Source organism: Phocoena phocoena, chromosome 15 (assembly GCF_963924675.1).
Source record: "Phocoena phocoena chromosome 15, mPhoPho1.1, whole genome shotgun sequence".
Lineage (NCBI taxonomy): Eukaryota > Metazoa > Chordata > Mammalia > Artiodactyla > Phocoenidae > Phocoena > Phocoena phocoena.
The window spans coordinates 38,194,164-38,208,974 of NC_089233.1; the positions used below are offsets into that span (position 1 = coordinate 38,194,164).

Sequence of the window (14,811 nt, forward strand, 5' to 3'; positions counted from 1 at the left end):
TATATATTTTTTATTGCTGCATTGGGTCTTTGTTGCTGCACATGGGCTTTCTTTAGTTGTGGCGAGCGGGGGCTACTCTTCGTTGCAGTGTGTGGGCTTCACATCGCGGTGGCTTCTCTTGTTGCAGAGCATGGGCTCTAGGCGCACGGGCTTCAGTAGTTGTGGCTCGCAGGCTCTAGAGCGCAGGCTCAGTAGTTGTGGCGCACGGGCTTAGTTGCTCTGCGACATGTGGGATCTTCCCGGAGCAGGTCTCGAACCCATGTCCCCTGCATTGGCAGGCGGATTCTTAACCACTGCACCACCAGGGAAGTCCTGGAAGACAATTCTTTACCACTGGACCACGAGGCAAGTCCCTCACTGCTGGTTTTAATGTCTAACAGCAGCAAATGCTTTCCATTTCTCTTCACTACCTCCCTCACTGAGAAGTTCCCCGAGGACAGGATCCAGCTGATATTTCCTTATGTCTTCCTGGTGGGCCAGCCAGTGGGGCACTCTTGGTCAGGGCTGGTCATCGCGGCCGTGGCCGGAGTGTGGAGCACAGATGGTGTTTGTAGCAGGAATAACTCAGCGACTTGTGGGTCCTTTGAAGGGTGGGTGACTAACCCTTCCTCTCCAGACTGAGGAACTACCTGACTTGTTTGTTGCCTTATCAGCTGTATTTCTGGTAAATGGCTTAAAGGAAATGTAAAAAGAGGAAGCACCCAAATCTGTATAGTTTCGTGTGGAAGGTGGAAGAGTGAGATTGATCTGGGGTTTCTGGTTGGCATTCCAGTGCAGCGGGTGGGGTTGGGGTGGTGACTCTGGCACTTGGCTGCCGGGGGGCTCCAGTCCAAAGGGTGGCGGTGGCCTGGTGGTGGGGGTCTCAGGACACTGGTCCCGTTAATAGTGAGCCTGTTTGATTTGACCTTCAGCAAATACTCTTCACTGTTGAATTTTTAGGTCATTTGTGATGGAAGGTGACTCATTTGTAAAGTGTGGCTCTCCCTGTGGCCTTCCCCCTCTTTCTTCCTACTGCTGTGCTTTTAGTCACTCTTAAATGTGGGGCACGAAGCTAGGGAAGAGAGCATGGCCCTGCTGCCAGTCCCTTGTCACCTTCCAGGTATGTAACTTGTCCAACTGGATGAATTCCTTTAACTGAACAGATGATCCCAAGGTTGTTCAGTGGAGATGTTTTCAGACAGGCCCTAGTGTGCAGCTGTGGGGCTCTCAAGACAGTTGACAGGGAATTCCCTGGCGGTCCAATGGTTAGGACTCCACGCTCTCACTTCCTAGGGCCTGGATTCAATCCCTGGTCAGGGAACTAAGATCCCACAAGCCATGTGGCGCAACTGAAAAAACAAAAAGACAGGAGTTTACAAATCTTTCGATTCCCCTTGCTGGCTGAATGGGAGAACATTAATCTCAGTGGTTTAACTTAAGGACCCCTCACTTGGTGACTTTTCCACAGGCTGTGTCTTCTGGGTCAGCCTTCTCCTGGTTGTGTGATGGTGGGGAAGTTGCTTCACCTCTCTGAGCTTTTCTGTAAAAATGGGGACAATGAAGTAAGGGCCTGCCCAATGAGGTTGTCAGGGAGGTTCTGTGAGCTGACCCCTGGGGGTGCCTGCACACAGCAGGCTCAGTGCACACAGCAGGTGCTCAGGGAGTTTCACATCCTTGTGTGGTTCTTCATCATCATCTGAACTTAGTGGTCTGCTAGATGTTGGTGAAATTTGTATCTGGGTTACAAATGATTTCAAGGTAGCGAATGACACATTCCGATTTTAATAATCATATTTCCTGAGAGTGAGGCATGTTAATTCCCCACCCCAAACCTGCTCCTCTCGTGGCCATCTTTACCTCCAGAAGTGGCACCACCATCTACCAGGTCAACGTGGCCCACCTGATTCCCCATCCGAATGTAGGCTGAACCCTCTGCTTCTCGCTGTCTGCACTCCGGCCCCCCCACCCTCCTCCTGGACCCGCAGAGCCTTCTGGGTGAGCCTCTGCCTCAGTCTTTTCTCCCCACAGTGCCCAAAGGGACCTTTCTAGATGCAGGTCTGACTACGCTCTTCCTTCTTCCACGACGCGGGGACTTCCCACTGCTCCTGGACTGCACCCCAGGCTCCTGTGACACAGCGTGTCCACGGGAGACCCTGTCGTGGTACCAGCACACTGTGAGCATTTTACATGCCTATCAGTGGGGGGGAGGCTGGCTAATAAAAGTTTTTAAACTAGTTACAGGAGAGTCAAAAAATATTTTTTCTCTGTTTTAGTCATATAAAACTCTGTAGCCTTTTTCTTTTTTTTCCTTTTTATTTATTTATTTATTTGGCTGTGTAGGGTCTTCGTTTCTGTGCGAGGGCTTTCTCTAGTTGTGGCAAGCGGGGGCCACTCTTCATCGTGGTGCACGGGCCTCTCACTATCGCGGCCTCTCGTTGTGGAGCACAGGCTCCAGACGCGCAGGCTCAGTAGTTGTGGCTCACGGGCTTAGTTGCTCCACGGCATGTGGGATCTTCCCAGACCAGGGCTCGAACCTGTGTCCCCTGCATTAGCAGGCAGATTCTCAACCACTGCGCCACCAGGGAAGCCCAGCCTTTTTCTTTTAATATTTGTTTGTTTATTCATTTATTTATTTATTTTTGGCTGCGTCAGGTCTTAGTTGCGGCACGTGGGATCTTTCGTTGCAGCGCAGGGGGCACGCGGGCCTCTCTCTAGTTCTGGCGCATGGGCTCATTAGTTGCAGCACATGGGCTTAGTTGCCCCATGGTATGTGGGATCTTAGTTCCCCGACCAGGGATTGAACCCACGTCCCCTGTATTGGAAGGCGGATTCTTAACCACTGGACAACCAGGGAAGCCCCAAAACTCTGTAGTCTTTGATGACAGGTTTCGGCAAAGTCCGGGAAGTGCAGTTAGCTGTCAGCCTGAAGAATTTTGGAATAGAGAGGCCCCTTTGTCTGGGGCTCCACGTTGGTGGGTTTATGAAAGGGAAGTGCCTACAGAGACTGCGGTCTGCGAGGCCCACACTGCCCGTGGTTCTGCCGGCTGGCCGCTGGGTTGGGGAGGCTGGGCTGGAGGCTGGGCTGGCGGCTGGTCGCGTGTGTCTTCTGTGCATCAGCTGCCGGGGGATCAGCCAGTTCGCAGGTTTGTGCACCAGTTAGCGTCACAGAGGCTGGAATTTGATTCATACTCACTGGCTCTGTTATTCTCTTCTAGAACCCTGACTTCATTTACACCAGTTTACCCAGCAGTCATTAGAAATAATGGAATTTGGCCAAGTAGTGGTTGTTCATTTAGGAAAGGAAGGCAGTCTAATAATTCTTTCTTCAGTCCAGCTTGAGGCCGAGTACGTGTGTGTGTGTGTAAGAAAATCGTTGCTTTATTTTTCCCCCGTGTCACATCAGTACAAATGCACGTTTTTGTGAGCCACTCAGTGTCCTCTCAGAGCTCATTAATTCCAAAAGGTGTTTGCTCTGAGGAAACAACTCAGTAAATCTCTTCAGTCCCTTCCTGGAACTCAGGCTGGCTGTCTGATTTTGTGAAAATAAACGCAGTCTTCAAAGAGGCCGTTCACAGGACCTTGTGCGTGCATGTGAAGGGCTTCAGGCTCACCCCTCCTCACCCCTCCCCTGGGTGGATTACAGCCTCAGCCCACAAGCCTTCTCGGAACTGGTGAAACTCTTTGTAGCAACTGGACTCAGCTCTTTAGTTTGGACCAAACTCCTCCAGTTTTGATGATGGATAGAGGTGAGCCCTGCGTTGTGTGGCTGGGTGGGCACCCTTCTCAGCCCCCAGCAGCAGGAGGCTCCCATTCCCTGGCCCTCTGCTCATCCAGCCTTGTGCCCTTAGAATCTTTAACGTGCTTTTATCTGCTGTTGACCCTCTCTGGATCACCGGCTCATTTTTAGTCTGTAGGGCCAGTGTCTTCTCTTGAACAAATATTTTAAAATAATCATAGGGTTTCCTTGGTGGTGCAGTGGGTGAGAGTCCGCCTGCCGATGCAGGGGACACGGGTTCGTGCCCCGGTCCGGGAAGATCCCACGTGCTGCGGAGCGGCTAGGCCCGTGAGCCATGGCTGCTGAGCCTGTGCTCTGCAATGGGAGAGGCCACGTACCACAAAAAAAAAAAAAATCATAAAGAATGTTGCGTGTAATAGCCAGCAGTTAGAGTAACTTGAATGTCTAATAGCAGGATTGATTGCACAGGGATTTTTTTTTCTGCATGGTTGGAGAACATAGGCTTTCTATTTTCTTCTTTTTGTTTGTCGACATTTTCCAAATTCCTATAAAACATAAACCTTTGTAATTCGAAAGTATGTTATTAAAATATATGCAAAGATATATCACAAGAGGGTGTGAATTATGTGCAGTTTTTCAACAGCATATTTTTTCTTTTAAAAGGATGCATATAAATGTTTCCTTTTAGTATGATCTTCGGTCTTCTTAATGTTTGCACTGCTATACCAGTTTTGTTTTGTTTTGTGTTTTTTTGGCCACATTGAGCGTGGCATGCTGGATCTTAGTTCCCTGACCAGGGATCAAACCCGCACCCCCTGCATTGGAAGCACAGAGTCTTAACCACTGGACCACCAGGGAAGTCCCTATACCAGTATTTTAATTAATTTTAATTTTTATTAAAACAATGGAGAGAAGGAAAAATTCAAATAATGCTAGAAGGCTGATAACTAAATTTAGCAGTCTCATGACCCTCTGGCCTTTACAGGATGGCTGCTTCCAACTGTGTCTTACCCTAGTGTATTAGCTCAGGCTGCCAGGACAAAATATCATAGACTTGGGGGTTAAACAACAGACATTTATTTCTCACGGTTCTGGAGGCTGGAGGTCCCAGACCAAAGTGCTGGCAAGGTAGGTTTCATTCCATTCTTCTCATGGTTTGCTCACATGGCCTTTTCTCAGTGTGTCTGTGTGGAGAGAGAAACAGCTCTCCAGCATCTCTTCTGGTTAAGGGTAATGATCCTGTCAGATTAGGGCCCCACTTTCATGACTTCATTTAACCATGTGACTTCCTTAGAGGCCCCATCTCCAAATACAGCCACATGGGGGGGCGTAAGGGCCTCCACATCAGAATCTGGGGGATGTAGACTCTCAGTCCATCACACCCCCCTTTCTGAGTGATGTGCTCATACTGCTGTCCTTGGGGCATCTGCCCTGAGCCAGTCTCTGTGGATGCTCTCCTTTCCCCACCACCTGGCCTGATTATTAACACATTCTGGGTTTGGTTTACATCCATATTTGGTGTTTTCATTGCTGAGCCAAGTTGGACCAAGCATTTTCTTTCTTGTGCCATTTTTGTGTGTGTGTGTTTTAAAGTTATGGTTGTTGAATTTTTTCATTTGATTTTCTGACATAAATCTTCCCTTATGTTGCATTGGCTTAAAAAGTCCCTGTCAAAATACTTTTCATTACTTTTCTCATTTTGGAGCCTGTGTTATTTAGATGTTGGACCATTTGGAATGATCCTTTAAATTTTGTTTCTTTTTCTCCTATTTTCTGTTTGTTTTCTTTTGTTGTGTTTTCAGCTCTTTCTACTAAATTTCTCTTGCTCTTGTTTTCTGAATATATACTCTAAAAAGACGAAATCATCCTTTTTTTTTTTTAATTGTTCATGGATCAGCATTTAAAAATCTTTCTGGTGTTGACCTAAAACAATATAACAGCCAGTTATTTTACCAGAAAATGGGTTTATTGCAAAGAATTGCAATTTGGGACATGCAGTCTATAGCGAGCCACAGGCAAGTCCAGAGAACAAAGGAGAGGAACTTCTTTTATACAGGAGAAGGAGGAGTTGGGAGGGGCTGCTATAAACAAAGAGCCCATTGGAGGAAACTGGGAGTTCAGAGTACAGTGGCTTTTCATTGGCTGAGCTGTTGCCAGGCAAAGAGAAATTCTCTCTCGGTCCTGCTGGGTGGTCCTTCTTCATGTTGGAGATGCAAAGGTATGTCTCTTCCTGTTGGGTCTGCAATTGATGATGGTAGGGTGTGAGGGCTCCCTTTCCTGGCCTCCCAACTCCATTTTATTATTTTTATTTATTTATTTTTTGGCCACGCTGTCCAGCCTGTGGGATCTTAGTTCTCCGACCAGGGATTGCACCTGGGTGCTTGGCAGTGAGAGCACGGAGTCCTAACCACTGAACTGCCAGGGAATTCCCCCATCTCCATTTTAAGTGAGGGTTCTGTGTATTAACTTTCACATTAACATCATGGCCCTACCCACCCCTCAGTAGGGAGACATGGTGGGTTGTGTCAAGAAGTCCTGCATATGTGGGAGAAACACTGCTCCTTTTTCCTATGGTTATAGAGCTGGGCCTAGTTTGCAAAACTTATTTTAAATACAAATGAGAATTCTTTGGGAAGAAGTCAGTGAAGGAAAAGGAGATGTGGAGCACTGCTGTTTAGTGATGATCTAATGTGATGACTGTAAAATATGTAATTTGTAGGTGGTAACATTGTGGAAGGATTCTTTTTTTTTTTTTAAACTCATGTCAGTTTGGGAAGAGTTTATTTATTTATTTTTAATTTATTTATATTTAATTTATTTATTTTTGGCTGAGTTGGGTCTTCGTTGCTGCATGTGGGCTTTCTCTAGTTCCTGCGAGCGGGGGCTACTCTTTGTTGCGCTGTGTGGGCTTCTCATTGCAGTGGCTTCTCTTGTTGTGGAGCACGGGCTCTAGGCACACGGGCTTCAGTAGTTGTGGCTTGCGGGCTCTAGAGTGCAGGCTCAGTAGTTGTGGCCCACAGGCTTAGTTGCCCCGCGGCATGTGGGATCTTCCTGGACCAGGGCTCGAACCCGTGTCCCCTGCATTGGCGGGCGGATTCTTAACCACTGTGCCACCAGGGAAGTCCGATTCTTTCTTTTTTAATGAGAATTCTCTTTGGGATGCCTTTAGTACCCTTGAGATTATTCAGTGGATAAAAATTATATGCATACATATAACTTGTCAGGAGCACATTTGTTCTGTGTGTTAAGCTTGCCTGAATTAGGCATGGCTGAAGGGTTGGCGTCTTGGGGAAGATGTGGATGCTGTATCTCATTCTTGTGTAATTCTTGGATTTCTTACTGAATCTTCTTGAGGACTGTTTGTTCATCTGAGGACAGTTGATCCCTATGCTGGCAATGGACTTGTGAAACTGAATAAAGGAAACCTCATTTAAAGTCTGGAGTCCAGAAGGGGAGCTCTGATGCCCTACACTCCACCTCAGTTAGAGACCGCGCAGGAAGAGAGGTACCTTGCATTCCCAGCAGGGAGGTATCTACTTTACTGCCCCTGCAGGAGGAAGGAAGAGTTCTTGCCCAGCGCCAAGCCCAGCCTGTTGGAACCCTTGCAGCTCAGCCAATAGGAATCCATCACCACCCTGAACTCTTGCTTTCCTCCAAGGGACTTTGGTTCAAAGCACCCCTCTCAGCTTCCTCCTTTTCTCTATAAAGTAACACTCCTCTCTTTTGTTTGCTGGACTTGCCTGTAGTTTTTGCTATAGCATTGTCGTCCTGAATTGCAATTCTCTGCTATTCCTGAATAAACTCGTTTTGCTGGTAAAATAACTGGATGTTCTCAGCAGACTATTATGATCGGTGTTTTGGAGTTTTGGAGAACAAAAGGGGGGCTCAAGGACAGCGGTCCACATATGACCAAGAAAAGCTGTGTCTGAGCAGACAGGGAAAGATGACTCTGTGTGGCCCCAATACAGCTGCCCCTTTAAAAGAAGAATTGACAGAAGTACAGATTCATTCGTTCATTGAGTGTCCTCCATGTGCCATATACTCTTCTAGAAGCTGGAGATTCACTAGTGAACAAAGCAGACAAAAATCCCTCCAATTGTGGAGCTTACACTTTTAACAGGGAGAGATACAAGATGAGAACGCAAGTGAAATACTGAGCATTTCAGATGGTGCAGTTTAAGTTGGGGCAGAGGGAGCCATTTTCACAGGAGTGGCCAGAGAGGGTCTCATTCTGGAGGGTGACTTTTGAGCAAAGCCTGAAGAAGGTGAGAGCACAGACCGTGTACCTGGAGGAGGACGAGGGAAGAGCAAGTAGGAAAGGCAGCCTAGCTGGGGCAGAGTGGCCGAGGGGCGAGGGGTGGGAGGAGAGCGCAGAGAGGTGACTTGGCATTTCTGAGACTGCGGCTTCTGCTTTGGTCTCTCTCAAATTGTCAGTGTATTGATGGTATTTGAAGCCGTGAGCCTTGTTGTGACCCCCCAGTGAGCGAATGTAGATAGAGACAAGAAGGCCTCTGGCGGCTTTCCACTGCCGAGGGTTGCAGAGATCTGGCAGTGAGGTTGGAGGAAACCAGCGGAGTATGGGGTCTTGGAGACCAAATGAAGAAAGTGCACCAAGAAAGATGGGTTGAGTAGCCGTTGGCACTGCTGTTAGGTGATGTGAGATGGGGGCTGGTGTCCTTATGTCTAGCAACCTGGAGATTGTTGGGGACCCTGAGTTGTGCTGGTGGGAGATGGTAAAAAGCACATTGAAATGTGGCTTTCAGATTGAGCTTTAAACGGCTCAGAGCCCTTTGAGAAGGACTGTGTCTTAGTCTTATTTGTCCTTGGCTTAAGACACTGTCTTGCAGGCCTGCTCTTGATAAATATGTACTGAAAGAAATGACTCGAGTTCTTAGAAAACACCTGCAAGATGTGCGGAATCCGCCCGCCCGCCTGTGCCCTTGAGTACAGCGTTCACATCCCCGTCCTGAGACCCCTGACCTTTATCAAGGAAGCCACTGCTTCCCTTGTGGTTCATGTCACAGCCAGGAGCTACCTCTGCATTGGTTTTACCCTTTTTGGCCTCCCACCTTTGATAAAGAAATCTAGTTTAAAAAAAAATCAGATCAAGTAAGAAATTCTATCTGATTCCTTTTATTAAGGATTCAGAAACAAGATATGGCTTATGTGTTTCAATATGCCACTAGTGTTGAATGTCGAGGCTGAATTTATTGGTTGAAGTCTCCCACTATGAATGTGGATTTGTCTGTTGTTTTTTTCTGTCCAGTTTTGCTCTATGTGTTTTGAGTCCATAGTTTACATGCATACACATTGAGTTATTACTTGTTTCTGTGGATTGACCATTTTATTATTATAACATGTCTTTATATCTAATATTGCTTTTTGCTTAAAAATCTACTTTGTCTGATATTGGTATAGCTACCCCAACTTTCTTTTAAAAGTATTTGCATGATTTATGTGTTTTCTAATCTTTTATTTATTTATTGAGATATAATTGGCATACATTCTCTTAGTTTCAGGGGTACACCATAACCATTCGATATTTTTATATAGTGTGAAATGGTCACCACAGTAAGTCTAGTTAACATCTGTCACCATATGTAGTTACAAAAAAATTTTTTTTCTTGTGAAGAGATTTCAGTCTTTTATTTTCAATGTTCTATATTCTTTTTTTTGGCCGCAGTGTGTGGCTTGTGGGATTTTAGTTCCCCGACCAGGGATTGAACTCAGGCCCTTGGCAGTGAGAGTGCAGGTCCCTAACCACTGGACTGCCACGGAATTCTGAAATTTTCTATATTCTTTTTTTTTCTTGATTTTTTTTATGTGGACCATTTTTAAAGTCTCTATTGAATTTGTTACAATATTGCTTCTGTTTTATGTTTTTTGGTTTTTTGGCCGTGAAGCATGTGGGATTCCAGCCCCCCGACCAGGGATTGAACCCGCACCCCCTGCATTGGAAGGTGAAGTCCCAACCACTGGACCGCCAGGGAAGTCCCAATTTTCTATATTCTTATATTTAAGTTATTTCTCTTATAAGGTGGATATGGATAGTTTTTTTAAAATCCAGATGATCTACTTTTTTAAAAAAATTATTGATTGATTGATTTTTGGCTGCGTTGGGTCTCTGTTGCTGTGCGTGGGCTTTCTCTAGTTGTGGCGAGTGGGGGCTACATTTCGTTGCAGTGCGTGGGCTTCTTACTGCTGTGGCTTCTCTTGTTGCGGAACATGGGCTCTAGGCACGCGGGCTTCAGTAGTTGTGGCTCATGAGCTCTAGAGTGCAGGCTCAGTATTTATGGCGCACGGGATTAGTTGCTCCGCGGCATGTGGGATCTTCCTGGACCAGGGATCGAACCCGTGTCCCCTGCGTTGGCAGGCGGATTCTTAACCACTGTGCCACCAGGGAAGTCCCCAGATGATCTACTCTTAATTGGCATATTTAGTTGATTTATATTTAATATATAATAATTACCAATATATTTGGACTTAAAGCTATCTTTTAGTATTTATGTTTTATTTGTTCCCCCTCATTCTCCTTTCTTTTGGATTAATTAAATATTTTTTTGTTATTCATATGCCCCCCTCTGTTAGCTTGTTCTACATTTATGTACTACTATTTTTTTTAATTTTTAATTTATTTTTATTTTTGGGTGCGTTGGGTCTTCCTTGCTGTGCGTGGGCTTTCTCTGGTTGCGGCAAGCAGAGGCTACTCTTCATTGCGGTGCGTGGGCTTCTCGTTGCGGTACCTTCTCTTGTTGCAGGGCACGGCTCTAGGTGCGCAGGCTTCAGTAGTTGTGGCTCGCGGGCTCAGTAGTTGTGGCTTGCGGGCTCTAGAGCGCAGGCTCAGTAGTTGTGGTGTACAGGCTTAGTTACTCTGCGGCATGTGGTATCTTTCCAGACCAGGGCTCCAACCCGTGTCCCCTGCATTGGCAGGCGGATTCTTAACCACAGTGCCACCAGGGAAGCCCTGTACTACTACTTTTTAAGTGGTCCCTCTAGAGATTACAGCATGCATCCCTGACCTATTTGAGTGTTAAGTTGGTTCTTTTGTCACTTACCGGAAAATGTAAAGACTAAAGGTTAAACTAAAACAAGTTATGTACTCTCCCATTGCTTTTTATGCAGTTGTTGTTTATTCTTTTTGTATGTGTGTGTATGTATGTATGTATCTATTTATTTGGCTGCGTCAGGTCTTGGTTGCAGCATGCGGGATCTTTGTTGAGGTGTGCAGGATCTTTCATTGCGGCGTGCGGGCTCAGTAGTTGTGGTGCGGGCTTAGTTGCCCACGGCATGTAGGTTCTTAGTCTTAACAGCTGCATCGTCCAAGATAATTTGTCGTTTTTTGGTGCCACCGTTAAAGATTTTCTTCTGTGTCTTTGGTAAAACTACTGAAGTTTTACTATCATGTCTGTTTATCTGGCTTGGGGTTTGAAGTACTTTTTGAATCTCTGGCTTGATGATTTTCGTGAATTTTGGGAAGTTCTCAGTTATTAGCTCTTCAAATATTGCTTCTGCTGTATTCTCTCTTTCTCCTCTCCTTCTGGGATTCCAGTTACTCATGTGTCAGACCTTTCTTCTTTTTAAGTCTTTTCAGTAGTTTCTGTCCTTATCATGCTTCAGTATGCATATTTTCCAGACCTATGTACCATTCACTAATTTCTCTTCAGTTGTGTGTAGTCTACTGTTACATCTGTCTGTGGAGTTCTTAACTTCATTTGTTATATTTTTCAGTTTTAGTGTTCATTTGATTCTTTTTTTTTAAATATTCAGTCCCCTGCTCAAACTCTCCAGCTTGTCTTTTAACTTACTGAACACATTAATCACATATATTTTAATGTCCTATAATTTTAAAATTGGGGTGTTTTGTGGTTCTGTTTCTGTTGTCTGTTTTTCTCTTGTTCTTGAGTCAGTTGGTCCCGTCTCCTAGTATGCTGGGCAGTTTTTATTGAACACCAGACATTGTATATGAAAAATTCAGAGATCGTTTGAAGTTCCTGATCGTAATTTTCTCCAGTTAGGGCTTACTTTTGCTCCTGACTGGCCTTTAGTGTGGGGACCTGTCACTTTACTCCAGCCAGGAACCAATCTGATTTGAACACAGGACTTCAGTCTTTGGGCAGGCTGGTCTATTTCAGGTTCATCCCTTCTCCTAGCATACAGCCCATTGGGGTGCCGACTGAAGGCCTGAGGTCTTCACCAGGTCCCACATCTTTGGTGCACTTGGAACACCCACTTAAGAATTCTGGAAGTTTTCACATTCTCAGCTTGGAAGTCATTGCTTGAGAACCTCAAGGAGAAAAGTGGGACCGTATGTTTGACTTGCCTGTCTGTTTTCCTTTTTTTTCTCATACTTTGGCCCCTTAAGAGATCTCATTTCCTTGGTAGCTATCCTGTGCCTTAAAACAGATGAAAACATTTGTTTGTTTTTTTTTATAAAAAAGTATCAAATTTATTTCAATATCTAGTTTCATTTTTAAGTTAAAACTTTTAGACAATTTTTTTTTGTAATTTAAAATTCATTATCGGAGGTGAGGAAAATGTTAATAAGCTATTAATTACTGACAACAAATAAAATTATTAACCATGCATTTATAAAAGACATGTTAAAGAGTAAAAAGTTCCAGTTACACTACTTAACTGAAGGAAATATCCTTCAGCCCTTTATTTCTAATTATAACACGTTATCATTTTGACATAATTTACACCTTTTTCACCCAATTAATACTATGCTAAACAAAATTTTTCCAACTGTTAAGCCTTTCTTTACTTAACTGTTACTCTTTAAAAGTTCCTTAAAAGAAATTTGGAATTTTAATTTTCACCATGAATCTGTTTGATCAAAAAAGTAAAGGACAGGGCTTCCCTGGTGGCGCAGTGGTTGAGAGTCTGCCTGCCAGTGCAGGGGACACGGGTTCGAGCCCTGGTCTGGGAGGATCCCACATGCCGCGGAGCGACTAGGCCCGTGAGCCACAATTACTGAGCCTGCACATCTGGAGCCTGTGCTCCGCAACAGGAGAGGCCGCGATAGTGAGAGGCCCGTGCACCGTGATGAGGAGTGGCCCGCACTTGCCGCGACTAGAGAAAGCCCTCGCACAGAAACGAGGACCCAACACAGCCATAAATAAATAAAATTAAAAAAAAAAAAAAAAATACATTTATAAAAAGTAAAGGACAGGGCTTCCCTGGTGGCGCAGTGGTTGAGAGTCCGCCTGCCGATGCAGGCGACATGGGTTTGTGCCCCTGTCTGGGAAGATCCCACATGCCGTGGAGCAGCTGGGCCCGTGAGCCATGCCCACTGAGCCTGCGCGTCCGGAGCCTGTGCTCCACAACGGGAGAGGCCACAACAGTGAGAGGCCCACGTACAGCAAAAAAAAAAAGTAAAGGACATCACTACCACATGAATTAAAAGAATGGAATAGAAAACAAAAGTGTTATTATATAATCAGCAAATTATTTGATAAGACATTTTAAGTACTTCACATTTCTACTTAGCACAAGTGAGAATTAACTGGTTCCACGGTACTACAGGCTTGGCAGTTTTACTCCAAGCTTTAAATCATAGTGTTACTCAAGTCATCACTAAGAAAATGGCAGTGTTCATAAGTACAAAAATTGTTATATCTAGTAAGTGGTATTCTACATAGTCAAGATACTAAGAGAATTCTTTATAAAATTAGATTTTAAAAAATGCAGAATGTCTGGTAATTACCAGTATCTCAAAAGCTAAAATGAGAAAAATACAGAAAATAGAAGTACTCGTTGAATAACATTATTTTGCTTTGAGGAAGCCAGAAATGATTCTATTCCAAGAAATAAGTAGTAATGATAAAAGATGTGATTAATACACGGTATCTCTTTTAAGCCAAAGCACACTTTTCACCTCAGGACAATTCTGATTTTTATATTCTTAATCTCCTTTGTCCAGAACAGGACCCCATTTTAAGCCATTATTTGAATAGAGTCCATAATCTAAAGCCATTTTTCTCCACAGGATGTTTTCGTTTTAGTACATATGCTGCAAAAAGGCAAATGACTAAGTCAGTTATAAAGAATTTGTAGCATAATAAATGCCAATTTACAGTAACTGTCAACAGACTTCTACACCGAACCCTGAAAGTTGCTGCAGTACAGGTGAGAACTAACATGATTCTTCCATATGCTCAGATTTAGTTTACTAAATAATACTGTCATAGATCTGAAAAGAAACATTAATGGGTCCTTCCAAAGCTGCATAATTTTCCAGACAATTTTCCTCTGGTTGCAGAGCCTGTGCATTCTTTCAATCCTCTTTTAGTCCTTTAGCTTTTGCAGTATTTTCTTGACGTTTTTTCTTCTTTTGCTCCTTTTCCCTGGCCTCAATCATCTTGGCCCATTTCTAAGACAGTACAGCACTTGCTAGAAACAATGGAGTTAGGGCCAAAATAACTGTTGTAAGGAAGCCATATGGGTCCTTTGCAGCCCCATTCCACAACATACTCAGCCCCAAGCCTTTATATCAAACATCTTTGTAGAGGCCTTATGCTTGAGTAGTGATCTCTAATTTTGTCCTGGGATTATTAGCCAATCACAATTTCAGATGACCCTTGGTTGGTTGTCTTCTTTAGCTCTACCATACACTTCTGAGAGAATGCTTAAATTCTATATACTTGGGCCGTTGGTGCGGTGGCTGCCTCCGCTGGGCATGGGGGCAAAACCGCGGCAGTGGCTGCCACCAGCCTCCCCTACATCGCGCCCGGGACGGTGGGCTCGGACCCCCACTCCCAACTCTCTGTTTTTCTAATTGTCCTTGCAGGTGGTGAGGTGTGCAGCAAGCAAGTCCACCTTGCACACCAAAATCCAAGGCTCACTTTATTTTATATATCAGCTGTTTACTTAGAGCTTGATTTAGATGAATGCTTATATTAGGTAGTTCTGTTGTGTGGCTTTAAAAGTCAGAAAAATCTGTGAAGAGACGAGTCCTGATAGGCATCCCTGTTTCTCTGGACCTGCCTTAAGCTGCCTCTGGCAGAGACTCTGTCCTGCCTTGCGAAAATCAGTGAAAATCAGAGTAAATGCTCCATGGGTTATACAACTCAAACGTTCTTCAAGATCCAGACACC

At 44.7% G+C, this 14,811-nt stretch overlaps 1 protein-coding gene and 1 pseudogene across 2 annotated transcripts in view; one reads left to right on the forward strand and one right to left on the reverse strand.

Moving 5' to 3' along the window:
* AXIN1 (axin 1) overlaps positions 1-14,811 on the forward strand; it is a 57,905-nt gene that overhangs the window by 10,558 nt on the left and 32,536 nt on the right. The gene's annotated exons all lie outside the window — the stretch shown is intronic.
* Positions 13,992-14,215, reverse strand: LOC136134577 (small integral membrane protein 15-like; annotated as a pseudogene).